Source organism: Accipiter gentilis, chromosome 8, assembly GCF_929443795.1.
Source record: "Accipiter gentilis chromosome 8, bAccGen1.1, whole genome shotgun sequence".
NCBI lineage: Eukaryota > Metazoa > Chordata > Aves > Accipitriformes > Accipitridae > Astur > Astur gentilis.
Genome location: NC_064887.1, coordinates 9,898,442 through 9,923,878, shown reverse-complemented (window position 1 = coordinate 9,923,878; position 25,437 = coordinate 9,898,442). Strand labels below are relative to the sequence as shown.

General features: G+C 42.7%; 1 protein-coding gene across 2 annotated transcripts in view; it reads right to left on the bottom strand.

The window, feature by feature from the left end:
• The window catches only part of TRABD2B (TraB domain containing 2B), a 298,441-nt gene that overhangs the window by 93,034 nt on the left and 179,970 nt on the right, over window positions 1-25,437 (bottom strand). The gene's annotated exons all lie outside the window — the stretch shown is intronic.

Sequence of the window (25,437 nt, the reverse complement as noted above, 5' to 3'; positions counted from 1 at the left end):
AGATTAAGGATGTCTCGGTGGCTGATTATCCTGCAGCACAGGAAACGCACATCGTGAGGAGGATGACAATATGTTTCCATCTCCTCCTTTAACAAGGGGCATTGTAATTGCTTGAATATTTATTTTTCCAACTGGAAGCATCTGAAACATTTTGCAACACGTGACCTACCACCTCTCTTCTCCTTGCCTGTGCAAAACAACCTGAAGTTAGAGTGACCCGGTCAAAATGAATTTGTATGAGTATTTTTCCCTGCAATAACCTATCTGTATCATCGTTTAGCGAAATTCTATTATTAAATATATGTTATTTTCCCCTTCGGTAACTTACTATCAATAATGTTAAGGTATAGCCACATCAAGAGTTTCCATGCAAGACTGGTGTTCCAGGGAACACCGTGGATACTGCCATACTTTTGCTAGCACCAAGGGAGCAGTTTTTAACAAGTCTGAGCTCCTACAGAGCCCAGGGCAAGCAGAGTGGTACGTACAGAGCCCGACACGCAGGTTTCGGGCAGCCCCTGGGTCCCTGCCCAATGTTTGTCTGCTGCACAAACCAGAGCTTGGGGACCTTTTAGCTCCCGGACGTTATTAGGGCTGGTATATGTCACCAGCTTTACGGCCCCCTCCTTCGGCTTGTTATCAGTCCAAGAGGGAAATACCAATGGAATAACTCTGGGTTGAGCTGCGGCTGAGCAAGAAAGGCTCATTTAGCAAAAGCGCCAAGGGAGGGAGGGAGCGGGGCTGGTGGGGGCGCGCAGACAAGTGTTTCCATTCAGATGCCAAAACACATGCGAACAGACAATTTATTTACATTAGCCATTTTTTGGAAGAAGAAATGGGAAGGGGGAGAGGCTGGCTCCGCTGTGGATTCTCATGTTCTGTCTCAGCAGATGCAAGCCGTTGGACCCCATGCTGCATCCCCTTGGCGCTGTGCCACCGCCTGCTGGCACAGGGCTCACGCATCCTGAACGGAACACCACGACCCCACGGAGCCCTTCCTTCTCCCAGGCCACTTGGCTCTTGGTCCATCCAGTCCCATCCATCTCCCTTCACTCAAAGTCCCACCACTGGCCTCTTTGAGGCTGGGCAGGCTGCCTCTGGAGGACCACCCCTACCTTCAGCTCAGGTGGAGCTGGCTTGCAGTCTCTGGTTCGGAGGCTGTGGGATGTAGAGCTACCAGGTTTCATCCCAAAGGGGTTTTAAATGCTCCCAGTGCATCTCTCTAGGCCATCCATAAGGGCAGCAGAGATGAAAGCAAGCGCAGCAATCTGAGGCTGCAGCACATTTACTGAATGGGAAGTCACAGGCCTGAAAAGGTATCAGCAACTCCACCAGCCCCACAAACCCCACCCGAATAAGTATCTGCAAATGACCCCAAACTCACACCCGGACCTCAGTTTCAGACGCTTCCCTTCCCACAGGGCAATGAGACACCGTACAATGCAGTTATGACCTGGAGGACTCATTGCATCCCTCAAGGACCACCTATGAAAAACAGGAGCTGGCTCTAGATCTCAGTTTCAAGCTTCTCCCAGCTTGAGGGTGCTCAGGTGTGAGCTTAGGATTACCTGGGCTAAAGAAAGCAAAGCTAAGTCACAGATAATCCTACTAGAGCTCATACAAGTGGGATGTGGATGACTCTTTCAAAGGGAAGGAGAGCCAGAAAGTCCCTTTTCAAATGCGACCTAGACAAAAGCGCAGTAGCTACATTTTTGGAAAAACTCCTTAAGTGAACTCCAAGAACATTGCTCAGTGGACCCAAGACAGGTCCACCCTGGAAGAACAAGTTGCCTTTCAAAGACGGTGGGAATTTGTGCAGTTTTGCCCTCCAAGGCATGAGCTTATCTTGGATGTATCACAGGAGGTAGCAGCTGACTAAACAGTGCCATGTGGCAGATAACGAAGAGCCAAGAAACCAGACCAATGTGTTGATGCCAAAGACATCTCACGGGCCCAAAAGTATGAAAATAGCTTTTGATGTGCACTTGTGAACTTATTTTTTCAAATGTGATCTTGTAAAATCAAAGTTCAAGATGAAAGATCTTTCTACAATTACAAACTAGAACCGTGCATGTTGGTATCCCAGTAATGTAAAACCTCCAACTGAACTTCCTTCATAAAATACAATTTTGCCAGATTAAACCTATGAATAATTTTAATTTTAAGCAAATGACATTTTCTCAGACAAAATGATTACCTAGAATTTTTTGCACCAAGTCGTGTTTTCAGTTTGCAAAAAAGTAAAACTTCAGCAGGGAAAAAAATAAAAAAAAAAATCCCCAAGTTCCCCATCAGACTTTAAATTTAGTATCTGAAATAAATTCAGGACTTAGTGCTCCCTGTTTGATCTCAAACTGCTGAACTCAGCCCCATAAAAACCAGGATGTCTATTCTTGGGAGAGCTCCTTGTAAATCCTTAGACCTACTGGGGACTGGACAGGTGAGCTAAGTAATGAGTAAGTTTTTTTCATGTATTTTTCCCCACATTTCCCAAACTCAAAATACCTTAGGGCTCACAGTCGTCTTAGCTAGCTCAGACACACAGTTGTAGAAACAGCTGACTGGAGCCAAAGGGAACCAGAACAAATTGAATTTGAAACCAATGCTGTAAGAAGTCCCATCATTCATGGTCACTGTGACCATTCCCATTGCCCAATGACCTGGGAGAAATACTAGCTCACCCCACACCAAGCTGCCCATTATAGCCAACTATACATGTACAGGCTAAGAACCCGGCAATAATACATATTATAAACATGAAATATTCACCGGGGTGACCAGGCTGAGAAGGGTCTATGCTTCCAGCACCTCCAAGCACGCTCAGCCCCTTATAAAATCAAGATCAGCAAGTCTGACAGCAGAAGTTCCCTCTCGCCACTCTTAAAAGAAACTATTTAAAAGGGCAGTTTAAGGAAAGTTTTAGGCACACACCTAAGTCCATCTTTATCCAGCAAAGCCCGTGAGCACATGTTAAACTTTAAGCAATGTTTATGGCAAAATGAAGTCAAGTTGAAGGTAAGCATATGTCTAAAGTGCAGCAGGTGTTGAGGAGAGTCAGCAAAGAGGAAAGGACATCTGTCCTGGGAGTGGAACATGTTTCTCAGTTTATAGTCCTTTCCGACCTCCAGACTAGCAGGTCTTGCCTCTGATTCTAGCTACTCCTCTGCTACAGTTTATAAATGAATAATTGCTAGTAAAATAGAACTGCTGATTTTTTTTTTTTTTAAACTTTTTTTTAGCCACAGCTGCATCTATTACCCGAGCATACAAATATTGCGTTAACAAGATCACCTGACGCAGCTCTGTTTTTTATCATGGCAAACATGTTACAGATCTGTAATCAGAACCATGCCTCTCAATATGATTTGTGGGACTCTGTTAACTGTTTATGCTAAAAATAGTCTTAGTCTTTTAAATTTAGCAGCATCACAACATCCCATGAGATTGTTGATGTTGGATTCTTGAGCATTCATGGCACTGCAGTTATTGGAAAGTTGAACAAAAGTTTGAATTCACGCTTCGTGCTTCTTGATATGCTTCAACAGCCCACCCAGGTTCTTCTTGCTCTTTCTGGGGTAAGTTGCGTCGTCAGCTTGTAGCTGATTTCTGGGACATGGGAAGGGTCCGTCAGGATTAGGCTGAGCCCACCAGGCAATGAATATTTTCTACCCTAACAACCTAAGAGCAGAGGTACTGGATCACACTAAAGGTCCATATAACTCATCATTCCACCACTGCCAATGGCCAATGCAGATGTCCAGTGAGGAGTACAAACACCAGGGCAGCTCTGTAGGGAGCCTTTCCCCGATACCCTCTCAGCCTCCACCAGCTCAGGGGCTTCCTGAGCCAGGTGAGGTCTCTGGATTCAGTAGTTCTCAGTGGATTTATTTCCAGTCCAACATCAGCCAAAGCTGGGTTGGACCTACCAGCCTTTTTGTGAAAAATTTTACATTTCAGTAACACCTTGTAATTGTGGCATCAGGAAATGCAGGTGTATCTTAACAGCAATTTATATATATATACACACAGAGAGATATCTTAACAATATCTTAGAAACATATATTTTCTTTGGAGGGGTGTAAAACATCAGCTGTGTGTAGCAGCAATGGCATGCAAACAGTTAAGGCCATAACTAGACTTCAGAACACCCACGATCAGTTCCTAAATCTGCCACAGACTTTCTGTTTTGCTTTGGGCATATTAGTTCAGTCTCTTATCTGTCAACTAGGAAGAATTACACTGGTTTGTTCCCCTCATAAGATCCTTGGGATGTACCAATTCCCAGCCCAGATTTTGCCTAACTTTAGGTATTTAAACACAGCACTTTACTTAGGCTCCATACAGTCAATGCAGGGAGACAGACGATTTGAGAGTGAGATCAATCTCTTAAGAGAGTTGTAGCTTTCTCTGGAGAGGTATATTTCCTATTCCTGAGAAATACAAGCGGAATCCTATAAAGTCTGAATAACTAATATAATTACCTTGCTCAAGTACCTGGAGTCAGCCACCATGAATATCCAGGTATTAGCGTTTAAAACAATGAGCTAATATAAAGAATACTCCTAATAACAGCACTGAACAACCACATCCCATCTGCTGAGCTACAGACAAGGGTAACTATAACTCAGATATGCATTCATGGCAATGCTGAGGATAGCAGATGTGAGACCTAAAAATCAAATGCATCAGGATGCAAAGCATTGGCCTTTCTAGCATCACACTGACTTTCCCATCAATGTTCTCAACCAACCTTCGCTCTGTACATAGGTTACAGCCCACAGCTTCCACATCAGTTACATTTATATTATAGCAACTCAACTTTTGAAAGGTTTAATTGGTTTAATAACACTTATCAATAAGCACTTTGGTGCACTTTAGGTTCATTCCAGCTTATGTACACAGTCAAATGCTATACATATGCTCTAGGTGACTGTTTTCTTTTAAATTCACCTTTTTGGGGAGTTGGGGTGTGAAGGCACAAAAGAGACAGGGCAGGGAAGGCAAGAAAGGGAAAGAGGAGAATGATGGGATCTAAAATTAGTTATTTAAATATTCTGTATGTAACTGAATAAAGGTTTGATAGGGCTGTCAAACCAGACTTCCTCCTGAACCTTGAGCAAATAAATAAGCACATAAAGGAACTAAAGGAAGCCCCAGTGCAGCTTGCCTGCATGGCAGTTCTCTCATGGCAAGAATATATCATAGGAAGTCCTGAGACAGTTTGAGCAACACTGCAGCTGTGACACTGACAGAAGAATTTGGCATTTGGCTAATTGCCTTTGATTTAAGTTCAGATCGCGCACAGTGACTTTCAGACTGGAAAGACAAAGACAACTATGATTATAGAAGAAATTCAGATTATAGGATATTCTTGGAGAGATTACTCCCACCCAGCATTAGCCTTCTAAACATTAGCTGTCTCATTTAAGATAGTTGTATTGGCATCCTCTATTGTCAAAGGAAGGAGTGAAATGCAAACAGAGAAATTCAGTTTTGGCATCTTAAAGAACCGTACCAGGATGGGTGAAGTAACTTTGGAGGTGCTCATTTCTGCTAGCTATTGATGAAACACCTGCATTTTAGTCAACTAACTCATTTGAGATAAACCCATTGCAGAAACAGTTTGCTCAGTTGTGGACATGAGATCCTGACAGGAGCAGGAGATAACATCTCACTTGCAGTGGACGGGGTGGGGGAACCAATTCTCCATTCTAGAGTTTCCATCACTCAGCTATATTCATGTATGCTGAACAGATACTAAACCCTACAGCACCTCTGCTTCTCTAGTTTAAATTTGTTAAGTGCTATGGCATGCACTCCAGAGCAGACCAGAGAACCACCTCTGCATTAGCTCAGCTACTTGTCATAGCAAAGCAAGTCATCTCCCCACTCAGTGGAAATAAGGATCCGTCCAGAACCATAGTCAAGCCGTCGGTTCAAGAGCCTTCCCACACTCTCAGGCCTCCCACGCTAAGGGTGGAGCTAACACATTGCTATTGCTAAAAGTCATGACTACAGACCAAAGAGACATGTCTCTGTTTCCTCGGACCAATACCCCAGATGCGACTCCATCTCCGAGCTGGACCCTGGAATTACACAGGGAAGCTACGCAACGAGCAGAGGATGGGAGTGATTTGTTCATGAGTGGTACGAGGCATTTTGACTCGTAACAGTTTTACATAAGGTTGAGATTTGCTTGAGTGCATCAGTCTCTCTCCCAAAACTGAGCTGTACTACAGACACCTGGGGTGTCACGGTGCCCCACTTGCAATGGCCAGTTCTGTTCCAGACTGGAAATGTGCAGTCCGAGTTGGAAATGGAAGGAGAAAGAGTCCTGCCCAGCTGATATTTACTCACACCAGCTCTTAATGCAACGAGGAAATAGCAATGAACCAACAGCACTTACAGCCTTTACATGTTAGCTGAACCCACAATGAAATGCAGCTCTGGGGTGGAGTGTTTTGATTTTTCCCCATGTGTGAGATTTTATGCACCTGCTCCATGGCTAGAAGCACTGAAATAACGGGTGGCCAGACCCTAATCTTAACGAGCAGAAAATTAGGAATGACTCCATTTAATACATTTTAACAACTATAGGATGCAGCTAGTAAAAGACATCAGAAACAAGATGTCCACCACTTTTACCAAGAGGTGAATATTCATTGCCCTAGTCAGCCTCGATAGACGCTGCTCTGGCAAGAGCCCAACTACTTTCTGTAAAGACCATGTCTAACACACAGATTTACTTTATGTTCTCTGCCCTGCTGTTCATCTGTAGCATAGCTTGTTTATCTCCCAGTATATGTTTTGCTACAGCCATAAACCTGACCTCAGCAAGAAGCATCTGAGCAGTGCTTGGATGAGGAATCGTAAGCAGGCATGGCAAACGGCAGCCACCTGGCTCACGTCCCAGTACTATTCCATTCCAGCAGCTCTGTTCTTTGGTGGCCACTTAGAGTTGTATTTTATTTATTTAGTGCTGCTAAACCTCATCTTTATTTGTTCATGTAAATTGCCCGAGTGGCCCTGGACTTGGAAGGGAAACACATTTTCTTCCCTAACAAAGAACCAGATGATCTCACTGGCAAATGAGACACATACGGCATTGTGTTTACTTTAGAGTAAGTTCACTTACGAATCAAGCCACTTGACTTATCAAGCTTTTTCCCCCCCTTTTCTATTATGGGAAAATCTCTGTCAATGAGAATAGGATGTCCCTTCTTCACCTCATGCCATTTCCCATTCCCCGGCTGTTGCGGTTGCTGCCCTCGTTGCCATGGTAGTGCTTTTAAGTATGATGCTAACAGGTCACACACTGAAGAGGTCTGATCCAGCCATAATGCACACTGAAATCAGTGGGATTCGGTTCCTCCTAAGGAAGGCATGAACTTACAAGACAGTCTGTCCCTTTGTGCTCAATGAAGATATAAAAGGTTTCTAAAGCCTGGCTGGCACTGAAATTCAGCCAGGTTTTCAAAACTGCTGTCTAAGGGCTCGGGCCTTTTGAAAATCCAGCCCTCAGCAGAGGCTCTGGTTACCGAGCACTTAACTGCTATTTGACTAAAGAGCCAAATTGTCTTAAGTTTTTCTGTCCTTGGTAATCTAGCCCTTGGATCTGCATGTACTGAAGCCTAAGAAAAGCAACGCCATCCAATTAAATTGGCCACGATAGGTAACGCGCAATAAGCTGCTATGTGATAACGCTTCTGAAATAGCTCTTCTTGGAGATGTTCCATCCATCGCTGTCCTCCTCCTGCAGTAATTACTCCAAAAGCAAATCAAGCGCTCAATTCCTTGTGTTAACTCAAGAAGCTGGAACGGACATGAGCTTCTGTTTCCCACAACCCAAATGAATCTAGCATCCACCAGGCAAACAGCTATTTCCAAAGGAAAAAGTGAAAAGTCTCACGGCATACAACATTGATCCTACTGTGTGGTGTTCCTGCCCCACCCCTCGAGAACTTTTCCCTTACATTCCTACAAAAAGCCACCATGAATTGGCATTCTGGAGTGAAGGACCATTTTGTCACAAGGTTGTCATCCAGCTCTTCCTGGGAGACTCTGGCCCATTTCTGGATAACGGACAAGTGGCCACCCACGACTTCCCATGCCGTGGAAGGCTCATCCAGCCATTTAACTCCGCAACTTTTCCCAGCAACTCTGTTCAAAAGTTCAGACAACCTTTTCAGCCCGCAAAACATAAAGAAAATTTCCAAGTCCTTTTCCTAAATTTTCTCTGACTTACAGTCAAAGGACTGCGAATAAATCAGTCGAATGACAGAGTGGAAGAAATGAAAGACTCATCACTATTTTGTGCATTAAACAGCTGATTTTCCAAAATGCATGAGCACAGTTACACCGGGAATTGTTTCAAAAATAATTCTCTGCATACAGAAGACGTGACCACAAACGCTCCTCTCCTAATTCATGACCTGTCGCTATGACACTCCACATAACCTCTGTTCTTAGCTGTTATTAATTAGCAGGACAGTTTTCAGCCTGGGGACTGCTGCCATGAGTGTTACCACAGCTATGAGCTAACACATTTGTAGACTCATGGTTAAATGAATTGCACATGCTACCTGGTAGTGCCATTAGAGTCCAGGCCTTTTTACAGCTTTGCCTTTTTTTTTTCTTTTTCTTCTTCTTTTCAAGAACAGACTTACTGGCAATTGTAGACCTGTTGATAAATCCATGTGAAATCTGTTCGTGTGGAGGGGTGCAGAAAGGCACCCTTTTATAACGGTTTGCACAGTTGCATACACATTGTTATCTCTATGTGCCAATTCACTTGTTTATCTGGGCTATCCCAGGCATAAAACCATCTGTGAGCACACAGGAATCTCATGTTTGTTTGCAAGGCTGCACAAGAAACCTACTAGCAGAGGGGACAGGACCCATAGCTCCCCAAAGCACACAGCACGAGCCAGCTCTCTCGAAAGGTACTGAAAAGAATTCTGCAGATCTAAACAAACCCTAACAGGAAATCTCCTCTTGCAGCTATTGCTCTGCAATGTTGGGGAGCATCCCCCCCAAATATCTTTCTGGCAGGCAACGTTACGGTCCCTGCAATTCATCCTGCTGTCCTTTATTATGCCACAGCAGTCAACAGAAAACATAAAGGGCAACACTCCCTGCTCTTCTACAGATAAGTTATTGTACAATGTCTCAAAGGCAGAGCTCATAACATTCCTTTTATACATCCACCTCAGCTTAAACCTATTTCTGGGGTTATCTGTGCATTGCAGGGAGGAGTGGTGTGAAAACAGCTATGAGGTACGGTTGGGTGCGTGGGGGTGAAGGGTGCTGTTCCACAGCAGCACGACCAACTGTATTGTAAGTGTGCATGAACCCTGGTCAAAGCTAATTAAAGCCAACAGCCAAGTCTTCTCAACCACACAGTTCACCTACAAAATCAAAAGAGCAATCAACTGGGAACACATTCTGCTGCACTATTTTTGGTTGCATGCTCCAAAAATCCTGACTGATCTTCCACTCAGGGGAAAAAGAGGGAAGAGGAAAAAAAAAAAAAGGAATAAGAAATTCCTACACCATCTGAACTGAATATATAGCCATTGGCAGCTTTCGGTTTTGTGTTTCACCCTGAGCTTTCACTGGCAGGAGACGGCAAATTCACGAGCTTTTTCCGAGGAACCCAAGAGAGGAGGGAGTCTGCTTGACAGAGTTATATCTCTGGCGAGGAGCAGTGCTGATAATCACTTTCACTGGAGATGCTGTAAAGTGGCTCATAATTCATTCCTTTTGTACAATAAATGCAGGACAATTAAATCCAGCTCTCTTTGACGCTATGCACAGAACTCCAGGACAATCCATCATTGCCTGCCTATGCACAACAGTGCAGAATTAACCCCCCCCGCCCCCCCCCAAAAAAAAAAAGAAAAAAAGAAGGAAAAAAAAAAGAGGCACATGTGCTTGGGTACACTGTCTCATCACATTTTCCCACAGTTACAGTGATCCAAGGCTGTAACTAGACTGCACTTAAAGCCCCCTCCCTTTTAAGACTCAAGTTTTATTTTCCCGTATTCATTTCCCTTTCTCACCCAGCAGGAAGAGATTTTCAACACAACTGTGTTTGTATTTTGTTAATACTAGACTGGTGCCCATGCCATACTGGACTGGTACCCAACCTCCTCTCTGCCGGCCCCTTGGTGAGACTCAATCAAGTATCTCCTCCGTTTCAGCCAAATTTTGGCAAAGCCTCCTTATTTTATTCTCTGGATCCAATGGAAGCAGATGAGGAGCCGAAAGCCTGCAGAATCCTGAACACGTAAGTTTAGTAGAAAATAGCATTAAAATACAAGTTTTTTCCTGTTCAGTGGAACCAGCAAAGTGTGTTTTCCTACAGCTCTACGTTTGGAGAATGAACTCCTTTTCCAATACCCAGTAAGGAGCGAGTTTGAGTTTACATCACAGCCTTTTCCTGAACGGGAACATTAACAGAAACTTCCTCCTCTTGCCAAAGCCACCTCTTTCCGAATAGGAACATAACCACACAAACTTCCACCTTCCATCAAATTGAAGAGAAATAAGCCTATGGGTTCAAATGTTCCTAGCAGAGATGCGTAGAGCTAGGCTAGTCCATCTGACGGGAAACCCCAACTCACTTCTTCCCTTACTACACAATGCCACCAAATTGCAGAGTTTTCACCTCCCTGGTGTTATGCTTCTCAGCTTGTCACCACTGGCCTCCTGTGAAGCTGGCCAGAGCACTTTGGTACCCAGATCTGCGCAAGAAAGCTCTGAATATTAACACCCAGTCTCTTAATGGCTCTTTGAGGAAATGAAAGATTTTAACAAAAAGGCAGCCTAAGGCAGTAGCCCTTACCCAGGACAAGAGCCTGTTTGGTTAACATTGCCAAAGGCAACGGTCTTCAAAAAGATCTCAAACCTGACCTTTTCAAGGGAGACATTTTTGTCAGATCCAAAGAGAAGACTATAAATGAATCAGGACCATGTAAGGCTTTGCGCCCTGTTGTCTGAAACCAGGCTGACAGGACTCAGTAATCTGGGGATGAAAAGCAGTAATGGGAAACTCACAATATTCCTGCATGCAAGCAATTAAAAAAAATAAAAATAGTTTATGCAAGCATATTTCAGTCTAGGACTTGTTTGCAAGCTGTCAGCTTTGTGCTATTTGCCATTCTTGGCATGCAATTAGTCATCAGAATCACTTGGCTTCTTAATACAGTGACTAAGATTAAAAACAAAACCAAAAAGAATAACAAATAAGACAGCAACTAATGAGCAATAAAAGCATGTCCACAAGCCAGTATCTTTGCATTCACTTAGAATGTGGATATCGAAGAACAATTGCTTTCCTCTAAATTGACATAATCACACTCTTTTTATGGATGGCAAGCAGCAAAGAATACTGTTCCATGTTATTTCTTACAGAAAAGCAATTCTTCAAGATGCGTTTCCATTCCTAACCTATAAAACAGGACTTACAGATCATTTGAGAAAGCCAGATTTGTTTAAATATTCTACAAGAAATGACTAAAGAAATGATCAAAACCATTTGGTGTCCTCAAGTTGTGCAATGTTTACACTGCATAAATATGGCAATTTCATTTTAACCTTGTTTCCAAAGAACACGATGCTTACAGGGTCCTTCTGTCCCTTTGTGTGCACGCTTTTATTTTTATGATCTCCCCTGAAATATTCTGAACCCATGGGCAAATTTCAAATCTATTAGACAGAAGAGTAGCTGTCTCCAAGACAGTCCTTTCTTACATATTTTATGAAAACAGATGGCTGGATAGAGACTCACCGATCTCTCCTGCGGAAAGAAATGTTGCAGGGTGAGCCTTATTAGGGACATCAGAGACCCATAAAGATAATACAAATGCCCTAATTAATAGAAATGCCTCAGCTACAGTTCAAACCTTATTAGACTGCTGGGAATCCAAGCAAATGACCTAAAACCGTAGGAGACCAAACTTCATTAATGTCGCTGCTCATGGAAAGTATAAGTGTTTGAGGATCAGAGCTTAAAGTCCAAATGGCTCCATGTGGACAGACCTTTAGTTTAGGTAGTTAATTCCTCCAGCCTGGGATCTCACTTACTCTGTGCATCTACTGCATCCAACAGAACTAAGCCCTACCTGGGGGTCCCTCGCGGGACTTCTCCGTGGGGTGTGTGTCACCATCCTCACGCAGTGCAACCTTGGCTGAACTACATAAGAGTTCAGAGTTCTCATGGGCAGTACACCAGCACTTATTTCACATAATTTATTAAGGCTGTCCAGCAAACCGAGTTTTTTTTTTTTTTTTAAAAAAGTTGAAAGCAAAACTGGGGGCTTTTCTGGAAGGGGAAAAAGTGGATTCCTCCAGCCATCTTCAACCTTCAATAAAACCCAGCTTACACTAGTAAAAGCTGCTCTTTCATTATTTAACTTTTAAATATTTTATGTTCTAATACTTCATTTCCCATGCCCACACACAATACTGAAGAAGTTTAAAAAAAAAAAGTTACTTGTGGCCCATGGTTTGAAGCTCAGAGTTAAACACATGCTATTAGGGTCCACAGAAGAACAGGATGAAATTCCAGGAGATCAGATTGATCAATCTAATGGTCTCTTCTGGCATTAAAGGTTTCAAGGCTATCATCTCCTGAGGGTTTTTTTTTTTTAATTGACTGAAACACTCTTTCAAATATTTATAACCATCTAAAATAATATTCATTTCTCCCCTTTTATAAAAAAGCAAGTGAAGGTAGGAGTAAGGAAATTAATCCTTGATTCTACTAAAATATCAAGGGGAATTTTACCAAACGTCAGTCTCCTCAAGCTGCATGTATTTATTTAAAACATTTCGGTTAACAGCAGACTGAGGGGGCAACTTTCAGGCTAGAAGTTTTGCAAATATTTTAAGTAGAGTTTTAATTGACCCAGTTTGACATTAAAAGCACTTTTTAAACTCTTGATATTGTTAGCCATTTAAGATAAGTGGCAATAAATACAGATTAATTGTAACACATGAAATGAAATCTTCGAGCTGTGGTGGGCCGGTGAAAAGGCCCTTTGTGTGCCGGGGAGGTGGAAGATCATGTGTTAGGGTTAGGCTAACAGAATACCCCGTCAAGCTCAGTGAGGTTTTTTGGTAGCTCATGCTGTGACCAACTGCAAAGACAACAAACTTTGGGCAAAGGCAAGCGGGGTGATTGGCAGGTATTAAGAAAAACAAAAACGCTAGGAGGAAGGGCTCCCTTTTGACAGGAGCACTGTGCAGCACAGAAGTTAAAGGCAAGCCAACACTGGAGCTTTTATTGTGTGGGAGAAGATTGAATTGAGAATGTAAATTCAGGAAGACAACTTCTAAGATGCTGAATAAATACTACAGACTTGGTGAGTGGCCCCACAGGGGAGATTATCTGGTGAGTCTCTCCATAATACTAAAAAAAACCCCAAAACAAAACCCCTCCCGCACCTTCCTATTTTTCTCCAAGTCTTACATGCAAAAAGACAAGTTATATCAGAAGGCTGTTTCAAAGGGTCTCCACGTCTGAATCACTCCTCATTGACAGCACTTAAATGGATTTGGCCTGGTTGCCGCCTTAAGAGACCAGTGAAAAATCAGACACGTGGCATGTCAAAACTTCTTGTTTCTTGCTTCTTCCCTTGCAAAAGGGATAACCATCCTCGACGAACAGAAATGAGAGCCTGCTCTCTTGCCAGGGGTTCTGTTTCCTTTGCACAGCTCCAGGCAGACCAGGCTTATGAATGACTGTGCTTGCACCAAAGTGGCTTTCTCCCTCTCCCTCCAGCCAAGAGGTGAGAAAAGATGGAAACGCTTTACTCTTCTGCATGTCTCAATCCACATCTCCTATGCAAGCACAAAGATGGACAGTTTGAGTGCTGGGGGATCTGAACAGTGAACAAAATGGTTGGCCAACCCTGGCCTTCAACCGTATCACACGATAGGATGTAGAAGTTGCACACTGCTACGGGGGGGGTTACAGCTCCCTCTCTCCCAACCTAGCCCTGGAGGAGTTTTCCAGAGCTGGTGGCAGAAGGCTTTCTTTTCCCTAGAGCCCATGCCAAGATGCTCTCCAAGGCATGACGGAAAGGAATTCTGTGCGAGTCTTCTGCTTGCAATTTTTCCTCAGGATTAATACAGCTCTGCCATTGGCAGCAACACAAAAGCTCTTAGTACACTGAGCAGCTTGCTCTCAAGGTCAGGTAGAGGTAAGAACAAAGCACCCCGAATTCTTGACTCCTGCTCTCAAGGTTCAATTAATCCCACTCATCTGAACGTCAGGCATCTGTTGGAGGCTGGTTTTCTAGGTTTCCTCTGTAGTCAGTGGAAAGATGTCTCCAGAGGGCAATTCCTTCCATCTTAAAATATGCATCTGAGATAAGTGGGAGGATTTGTTCTCTGAGGGTTTGAAAGGAACCCGATGATCTTGCACAGAAGATGGACTGAACTTTCAGACACCTACAGTTCAAGAGGGAGAGTCCCACCCCAACAGTTATCACTGTTATCAAGATACTAGATATAATTTTCAATCTCAAGGAAAGGAAAAAAAAAAAAAAAGGAAGGAAAGAAAGAAAACAAAACCCAAAACAAAAGAACAAGTAACTCTGGCTTGGCTTTTCTGATCCCCATCTGTATTTTGCTCTGGAAAGGTTTCAAGTACTGTCCTCATCACAATGTTTCCTGAGCATCTTTTCCAACTGTTAAGTGACAACCATCCCCTTGTCTGATAAGCTAATGTTGCAAAACCGTTTTCCTACAGGTCATGCTTTACTCTTTCCTTCATTTCTTAATTTTGTTCCCCATTGCCGGTGAGCTGTTTCAGCTCTCATGGGAATGACCTTCGTTCTGGGGAAACCGTTCCTGAACTCTGCACACAGGAATGCTGCCCCAGGCTGCCTCCTGGACTCATAGGAGTTTCTGATGCTCTTTTCACCCCTTGGCTACTTAAGAACATTTTTGGGCATGGTTGATGGCACACTTGGCCAATTAGCAGTAGTGAGGCTGCACAGTTTGAGTGCCCACGACTCATTAGGTTTATAGAGAGTCCTGGAGCCATGCCTTGGTCACATTTACAAACCTGCTCCCTGATATTGCTCTGGCCTTGAGAACGAACACCTCGTTAGAGGGCAGCCCAGAGGTAACATGTGGCTCATGAGATGTACTAGATAATAACTATTTACTCTGAACATCATCGTTCTGTTCAAACCATGCCATGACTGATAAACGTACTACACACTACATCCTCCCGCATGCAGAGGAACCAATAAAGTGCAGGTGTCTATGGAGAGGTGTCTCACCTCCCTCTCCCATAGGGATCTTCTGGGATCTAATAAAAGTTGAGCTCATGCTGTGCTCTTTCAGTGGATGCGCACTACGAATTTCTGTTTCTTCTATCCAATCGCTTATTTTCATGAAGCATGCAAGAACTTATCTTGGCGACTCTAGCCATCTGTCAACTTCGGTTATAATCAGCCAAGAGATGAAAAATTTACGAGGGGGAAAGACATATTCACACACACCTATATACACACACACGCATACTCACAAACACTGTGATTGCTTAAGCCTCATTTCCTTAGGAAACCAGATTAAAAATAGCATTGATGTCAATAATGAAGTCTTTATTTCTTTGGCAGATTTCTGTTCCTTTTAAACCAATCCTCCCAGTGAGAGGTACTGCAAAATTTTCAACTGGAACCAGACCAGATCGCTAAGTGATAAGAACCTCACAGCAGTTTCACTGTACCTCAAACACCTCAAGGAAAAACACAAAGTGAATGTGAATTCTGTATAAATACTGAAAACTGGTGCCGAATTTCATACTGAGTTAACCCAGTGGTGGCATTTGATTTTTCTCTCCATTTACCTTCAGTGTATAAATACAATTCCAAAAAGTTTGCAAACCTCAGTATTTAAGGTATTTCCCATAATAAAATACAGAAAGATACTAAAAATACTCAAGTTATTTATTTTAGATGCAAGTCACATAGGTTTCAGTCCTGCAACATTATTCTGGGAAAATGATGGAGATTTCACTTTCTGCCAGGGTTAGATCCAAAGCTGAACTCCACCAAAACGTTGTGTTTAGATTAAAAAGGTGTTTGGAAGTTCTCTAGCAGAATAATTTTCAGTTGATGAATAACAGTTTATCAAAATCAACGGATTTGGAAGGTAACATTGATCATCTCTTGAAAAACAGAAGACGTTCCAAGACAGATTCATCCAGCTTTTTGCTTATTCAACTGACTCTTCTTTCCCACTGCCTGCTTGGAAGTCGATAGGAGTAAGCCTGGTAGTTCTGAAATTGTATTTTGCCATGTTGCAGTTCACAACTCTTCAGCAAACTTGTCTACCAAGAGCTAGAGCTCTGGGGCTACCGACCTCCAAGCCAGTCACCTGTGGGCTTCCAGCAGCCACAGCTCTGGAGCTTCTACCAAAAGCAGCACCCCAGTACCAGTGCCCCAGCGTTCTCCATTGTTGCTAAGAATTCCCATATTTTCAAATTTTGTTACTGATCTGTTTAAAACCCACTTAGAAACAGCAACACTTTCCATGGATTGGAGTTGCTTCTCACTCCCCATCAGCCAAGTCCAGATCAGGGTTTCATTAGGTCTATTGCACAGAGCAGAAAGAGAGCCGAGATTCAGGCATGAACCCGAACTTCTTCCAATTTCAGATGGCAGCTTAGCTATTGGACTTGGGTTTGAGCCCAGTTTTAGTTGCCACCAGAGCAATTTTGTCCAACAGACCTCTGTTGCTTTCTACAGGCCTCCATAAAATGGCTGAACAGTGGCAGAGTTTGTGTTTCGAATGTCTAACGTGAATAACTAAAGTTTACGACATCTCTTCTTGCTGGCTGGAGCTCTAATTATTTCCCTTCTGCCTCTCTAAGTAATTCTATCTTCACTTTACATTTCTGATATTTAAATATTTTTTTTGGGCAGAGGTATATTGTGCACACGTTTTCTTTTCCGTCTCTTCTGATCTACCAGAGAAAATAACAATGGAACTGGGATTTAATAGGCTTATAAAGAGGGTATTGATGTTTTCCAGTAATGTGAAAGTAGCAGCCTAGATTAAAGAACTGGAATGACAAATAAATGTTGTCTCATCCAGGTGCACACACCAGTCATCTTGATGTCAGTTGCAGAACTACCATTAATTCAGCGAGAATAGGATCTGATCCCAAATCCATAAATCCTTTCTCAGCAAGTTTGCTCCGATGGTATTCCTGGTATAACCATGACCAAGAAAACCTGGAACTCTCACAAGAACGCCCAGTTTAATGAGATTTCCAGTCCCAGTTTCCATACCAGTAAAAATCCTCAAGAAATCCACATAAATTACAGCCAGGCTTTTTAAAGCTTTCAGTTTCACATCCACTTTTGCAAAACAACTAACTAGCCAGGAGTCACGCTCTGTCTTTCCAGTGCATCAAGAAGGTCACTGGTTCTTCTCCATATGCAATCCTCCTGCAACCTGGCCCTAAAACTGGTCAGAAATGGCTTGAACCTGTAGGAAACCAATGCCACAAGCAGTACAAGCTGGTTCCTTGCCCTACTAAACTCCTTTCCCAGCTGCTGCTCTGATAGCCTGAGGCTCTGACAGGGGAGCTGCAGGGGATACAGCTCTGGTGTTCTAGGATGCCTTTGGACATCCACGCTCCTCCACTGGAATAAGCACCCAAGCAGGAGGGGCAGCAGAAAGGAGCATGAAACCATATCAACCCCGTCAACTTGCATTAGCGCGAAACACTATTGAAGGATTTGCGCTAGCATGCCAGGCTCTGAATTTAAGGAAACTGAGTAGCTGAATTTCCTTGTGCTCTGGGACAACAACAGGCAGCAGGGTGACTGGAAGTACACTTGGGTGCGGAGACATCTTTAATCACTGCAGGTAGCACACGAGGTATCCCAGCCAGGACAAGGTCCTTGGATCCTTTGCAATCTGTCCCGTTTGCCTCTTCACATGAGCACCCCACAGAAAACCCCAGCGTTAGAGGAACATCGTCAGCCTTCTGGTTCTTCACACTGCCTTTTTAAAATCTTCCCAATAGCGCTGTTAAAGCTGGTTGGGAATTTTCTGATGAGACAGTTTTGGGATGGGAAGTGATGAATTGTCTGGCATCCATATATTGATTTCAACACCCCTGTTATGAAACCTAGAGTTATATGGGACCTCTGCCTGGTCTCCTGAGAGCTTACAGGGTGGCCTGTGGATCCACAGCAAGTTCTTGCATGTGTGTGTGGGTGAAAGAGTATTTCATCCCATGTTTAAGCCCATTCCTGTTCAGCAGCCTGCTTAAGCGTGGGTGTAAATCTCTCATGATTCTTTGCAGTTCTGAAAAGAGAAAGTTTCCTGAATTATGTCTACATTTTTACATCTCAAATGTTGAAGAGAAATACAGCAAGGGCATAGCCAAAATCTGTATATTATGGGACAGGAGGGGCCAATATAGCTTTCTTTTCTTTGAGAACAGGCAGGCAGAATTAGACTTATACAGTAGAACTTGGCACAAGCGTAATAATAAATACGATATGAAAATGTCAGGGACCCAGAGGAGCTGACATTAATGTATGCGTTTCTTTAAACCAAAATCCTACTGCGTACAGGCAACTTTCCCCATTCATCAGGGGAAGAATTACACCAGAGATGGTAAACGTATACACTGCGGTTTGCAAGGCCCATTTTACTTGCTTTTCACATCTACTTGAATACCTGCAACTAGCAAAAATAAAGGCCTGGATTTGGGGCTGTACCCTCCTTCAGCAGAGGAACAATGAAAGCAATGGTAAGAAGTGGCCAGGCAGGACCCCCCGTTGAGCACAATGAACTCTCCACTTGACCACCAAAGAGAGCCCAGGGCTTGTCCAGCTTCCCTCAACAGTTTAGGTGGTGACACAGCAGGAGAAAAAGCAAAGTGCAAACTCAATTACAAGAATCTGTTCTTTCACTTGGTGTGTCTCTTGCCCTCCTTGGTTGGTACAGGTGACAGCAGCCTCAAGGTAGCTCTCACCATTGCATATGCACATACCGTGTTTGTACAATTAACATCTTGTTATACAACAGGAGTTTTTCTTAAATCAGAATTACAGGAATCAGCCTTCAGAATAGTAGTTCCCTCTTGACAATAGGGTAGTGCGGGCAGGTTTATTTTGGCCTCCCTAACTCAGGCGCTCTGTCTTTGCAGATTTAAGCTTCAGGTGAAAAGCAAATATTCAGGGGCTTCCAAAACTCCCTATTATAAAAGATCAATGTACATAAAGTTCCCCCGATTTTTTTACTTTTTTTTTTTTATTTTAAAAGGCTACAGGCTGGATTTGCACTTGGAACAAGCTTTTCCCCAGTGGAGTATCTCCTGATTTACAACAGAGTGTCTGAAAAGAGAATCAGGCATTGCCTGTTTAATGCAGACTTTTAAATGAATCAATTACATGGTTTTGGTCAAAATTAGCATGCAAGTCTATTTTTAAAAGCAAAGTGATACTTCGCCTTAAAAACTAATAGTAAAAGAAGTCCATACACAAAACCAGGCCGACCTCACTATAAGCATCTGGATGCCCAAATAAACATGAGCAGAGGGAATTCTAGCATCTGCAAACTGTTAATTCACCCTTTTCTTCTCTTTTGTAGGCTTGCCAAGTTCAATCTCCTGGTCGCCAACTTCTTGCTCCACTGAGACAACCCGTTGATGAACTGTGCTAGTGATGTCAGTAGCACCACTAATCAGTGTTGGACCAGGACGCCTGACCCAGGGGATAAAGTCTCTTTATATTTCAGCCTGCAAGTGGTTTCTTTTTTTTTTTTTTGCCCCTTTTTTTCCTTTACGTTCTACAGAGGATCCAAGATGAAGAATGGAAATGGGTAAGAGCTACTACAATCCTGGAAGACAGAGGACCGGACTTCAGATGCCAGGCTGAGTTGGTTCCCAGCGGCACAACAGCGGGTGTAACTCCGTGCCCGATTTGCAAGCAACATTGCATCAGTTGGGAGTGCAAACCAGCTATTTGCATATTCAACATCTGTAAATCCCTAGCCCTCAGTGTGCAGTTGGATGGCGGCCTCAAGGCATTTCCCTTTTGAAAAAACACTTTCAAGTAACATATGTGAACCTGAGTGCCAGATCTGGTGGCAGGTGCTAATGGCTTTCACAAAGGCTCTCTGGATTTTAATTACTTGTGTTTAAGCTGTGTATAGTATCCATCACTTCCTTTCCCTTCCCAAACTACTGAGTAAAAATATGGTTTCCACTAAAAAAAATAAAAAATATCCTACCTCCCCCTCCCCCTGTCTCCACCCCCCAGCCCCAAATTCAACAGCCATCACGTTTCATCTCAGCTGTGGTCATCTTTTTAGCTGTGGATGAAGGATGTTCAAGACAGCTACGTCATCTGAGTACCTCCCCAGGCACTCCAATTTTTTGAGAAAAATAAGTACATCTCAGTGGTAATCAAGACCACGCCAAGACTTGAGTCACCGTGGAGATGTCTGTCACTCCCTACTCACCCCAGGAGATGAAGGGTGAGCCTGTTCCTACCTTTGGTATCTCCGGTATCTAAAATGATGTGTGCTGAAATTCCCCTTGTGAATCCTTTGTAGAGAGGACAAAAGGGAAAGAGCTGGAGCTGAGGACTAGGAGAAGGAGATTTTATATTCTTGCTGTGCTCTCACGCCAACCCCATCCTATGGAAAAATTGCACAATAATCTCCTTCCCTAGTGAAAACACAGTGCAACCCACTTCTGAGTCCTGTTATGAAGAACCACCAGACAACATTTACAAAGACTTTGGAAACAATATGTAACATTATTGCTTGAGCGGTTGGACTAGATGACCGTTAAGGTCCCTTCCAACCCAAACTATTCTATGATTATTGTTAACAGTCTAATTCATGATGATCAGAATCATTCCTGATGACACTGCCTGCCCAGTGCTGGCTGAGAAAACTCTGCAGGATGGGGAGGGAATTCACCTGTTCTGAGCATAGAAATGATCAAAACCTACTTCTGCCATTTCTGCTCTGGGACGAATTCCTCTGCTTTTATGGGAGCACACAGACATCTACAACAGAGCCTGTTTTTTTTTTTTTTTTTTTTTTTTTTTTTTTTTTTTTTTTTTTTTTTTTTTTTGCAGAACATCTCAGAAGTTTAAACCTAATCCATCAACAAACAAGTAGGTACCTAATCTCAACCACCTAACCCTACAGCTGAGCAAAATCAGTTCTGACTTTCACACGCGTCGATCCCTGTTAACACACATGGATTTCACCAGGAGCTGTGGCCACCAGCCCACACTGGCTTCCACCACACCATGGAGAACAGCCCAGGTCTTCTCTGACCTCTCAGACACAGGGGGCTGCCTGGACCTGGGGGCTGGGAGAACATGTGCTTTCCTCCACGCCAGGACAGCGGTCCAGAGACAGTTTGATGCCTCTCTTGCTGTGAGATGCTATGGTACTTGCATTTCAACTCTCTCCCTCAGCACTAAAAGAATACTCTCCATGATATATTTATTATTTTAAAGTAACCAAACCCACTGCCTTAAAGCATACTGATGTGGCTGTTAATAAACATTGTGAACTGGAGCAGCATCTGAATTTCTGGAGCACTAAATCCAGCTCTCAGCTACAAAACTGACAGCTCTCATAAAAGAAAGAAAGAAAGAAAGAAATGCAAGTAAGTAAAACATCCTAAGGAAATTATCGTTCAAATTAACTGCAGACATAAATTTATCCATCTGTTATCTTAAGTGTTACTTGAAAATTATTTGCCCATAAAAATGAAATAAACCAGAGCGATTTTTTTTTTCTTAAACATTGACTTCATGTGTACAGTCATAGTTGCCAAAATATTAACTCTTTTTAACAGTCCATGTGCTCTTGGCTGCGTCTCTCTTGACTGTAAATGGAGCTTTATAAATTGCCTGTATATATCAGGTCTAAGGCGCTTCACTGTTATTATGGATCAATAATTCCTAGCAATTCAGGATGGATTTTTAAAACACAAAACCCAAGCAAACCCCCCAATTTTACTTGGAAGTACTCTATTTAGCTACCTTTATTCATTCAAAGGGAAAAATTACTATGCCTGTTTCCTGAAAAATATCATTTAACTGCACAAACAATAAATGCTGTTTCATTACTAGAGTACAGTTACTGCAAATATAGGTATGGTGAGATTTTCACATTAAGCCTGAATACGGTAAACCCTGGCAGGAAAAGAATGAAGTGCACAGAGCTGGGTATAGAGCTGGGTCCCATTTTACCCAAAGCCTGTATTTTTCTTGGAGAGGAGAAAGAAATGAAAGTAGAAAGAATAAATGGCTATTTTCACTTCTACGTGTTTTATAAAGGAATAAATTAAAAGTCTGAACTGCTCCAATGCATTTGAATTGTAAGTAATACCATGGAAGGTGGGGAAGGGGGAAATCTATTGAAAAGTCTACTTTTTATTTTTAAAAATGGCAGAAAACTCAAAAGCTCCATTTAGAATTGTGTGATTTTTTTAATACTTATGACTGGAACAACAACAACAAAATCTTTCAACGGCATAAAAATGCTTTGCTTCACTATATGGATCTAAAAATTGTCTTATCTCAGCTTTGATATTCAAATGCCTGTCCCCTTACCACTCCTTCATCCCCAGGACTTGCCTGTTCGATGTTTCACAGCCTTGTGCTCAGTTAGATACCAGACTCGGAACCACCTCTCCTACAATGCACCACGAGGGCTTTGCAGCACAGCTCTAAATGGCACATAGCAAAACAGTTTAACTGGGAATCCCAGTTTACAGAGGAGAACAACAACAACCAAGCAGTTGGGATTTTGACTGACATCTGAAAGGAGTGGACTTGCTTTTTCAGAAGCAAAAAGAAAAAATTCTGTTTTCCCCAAATGTCCAATTTTCTATGAAAAAAACTATCAGCTGAAAGATTTTGATCAGCCTTCGTTTAAAAGTAAGGCAGGATGAAAAAGTTAGGAACTTCTATGTATAAAATAGCTAATAACGAGGCCATAAACATGCATAGTTGCACAGGCAACTAAATTAATTGCCTGCTATATTCCAATCAGCCCAATGGCCACAGCTTTACTGGGAAATAAGCATTCTTCAGAACAGCAGTGCTTTTCCAAGGGTGACTCCTGCTGTACCCGAGCGGCACTCTGCACCAATCTCCATGCGTTTTTTTTATTTCTTGCACCTTTCCTTGGCTTTGATCCTCTTCCATCTGAAACCAGCAGGGGTGTTTCCAGCAGCGACCTCACCTGCCAGATCTAGCGGGACCAGGGTGTGGGATCTTGCCTTATGTGAAGGTTATTTAGATCTGGTGAGAAGAGTTGCCGCATCTCCTTCCACCTGCACTCCCCTCCAGCCCCATGTTTTCATCCAGCCAGGTGGGAATTCAGCTTACACTGGACAAGCCATCGTCTTCTGATGGTAAAGTACATTTTTTCTTATGGGGACAGGGCTTTACACTCTACTGTGTTTCAACCCAGAAGGGATTTCTGCCCATCCAAGCCCACGACACTGACCACATCTTCTGCTGACAGATACCGGCATCCTCCAGCTCAGTAGTGCTGGGCTCCTGCACCACCAGGATATCATCACCTATGTTTTACAGCTGAAGCCAGCCATGGTTTTCATCCCGTAAACTACTGCTTTTGGTCACAGTGACTCCTGTGTGTGGTTTGGGTTTGTTTATTATTTTTTTTTTGTTCTAAACAACAGTACATTCTCCTGGAGGAGTCTGTAAGATGTCTTGCTGCTGCAGTCATTAAGAAGGATACGCTGAACTGAACCAGACTGTAATTTGCAAAGACACCTGCATGGTGTCTCCTGGCTCATTATACTAATTCAGTGTTAGACACTACTGAAATACCCATCCATGGCACTGGGATCTTAAATCAAAGTTAGGACAGTACCCCGACAGAACAGAGCTTCAATTACTACATGCAGCTATGCAAAAGTCCCTTGGCTCCAGTTATACCTGTGAGTTACAGGATGCCAGCGAATCCAAACGAGTCATCGCGCAGGGCTTGGGATTCCCTCCTACAGCAACCCCAGTCCATAACATTGCATTTGGTGAAGTCTTTCCAAGGTGCTTTTCTCACAACAGGTTTATTTTCTTACTTAGGAAAATACTTATTTTCCTAATTCTATTTGCCAGCACAATTTTACCCAATTCTTCCCTTCCCAGAAACTATGATGGACATTATGAAGTTTGGAAACCAATTCATAATATACATATATAATTAAATTATTATTCATTCATAAGTTCCAATATCCTCAAAATAAATAGATTAATGCAGAGACCATGCTTAGCATAAGGCCAATACCTTTTGGAGTACATTATCCAGAAGATTTTTTTCTAATTATTTCCGCTCCATCATGTTAGTCTTAAATATGCAGAATCTTAGATGAAGTGAAATAAGTTTTGCACTGTTCTGAGGGCAAATGCACTCCTGCAAACTCTATCACGCCTGTCCTAACCAAAGGTACATGCCTAAAATTTTGCACTTTAGAATTCATGGGAATATGTGAAAGCCTCAATTTTCATCAAAACCACCCTTCACTTTTATAAAAAGCAAACCCAAACCCTCAAGGTTTTGGAAAACAATTTGAATTCATGACCCAAGCACATACCAAAATCTCCCCTTAAAATTCAACAAGTAGATGTAAGAATGCCAATACAAAATGTAGTAATAAAAGCCACTCTTATAATTCAGCATATGAAAAAAAACACAAAACCAAAAAAAAACCCAACCCCAACAAAAGCCTTCAAGAGAAAAACTGCATTTGAACCATAAGAGAAAATGAACTTGCTTGCACTTCGGCCACATAAAAGTTCTAGCATTGAAAAATTAAAAGTTTTCTCAGTACTTACTGCATGAAGAATAAAACACCCCAGAGAAGAGAGGAGGAATTAATTGTACTTAAAGTAGGGATGGCCCGCAGGGATGGCCCACTTTAGTAGGAAAGGCCAAAGGGATGCTGGAACAAAGAACCCAAAACAAAAAGCTTTCCTCAGCATCCCCCGCGCCCCCGTTTTCAATAGATCTGGCTGCATGTGTCTGTTCTGTCCTGCTACAGTTAGTGCTGGGAAAAAGAAATAACCCAGCAACAAAGGCAGTTTTCAACATCACCAAAAATGGAGAGTAAAGGACAAAATGAGACTTGGTTTCAACGAGCCAGCTTTCCCAAGTGATGCTGCCTGGAAGTTTCAGGTAGATACTTTCCGATGGTAACAGGGAATGAAAGCTCAAACCTCCTACAACTTAGGCGTGACTTTCTGTAGAAAGCAATGTGTAATCAGTACCCATTTGCTTAATTTCATTTCTGCTATTAGCACATACAAAAAGCTGCAGCGGATTGGATCCGTGACCCATCTAATCCAAGATCCTGTCTCAAACCGTGGTCTGTAGCTGATGCCCAGGGAAAGTGTG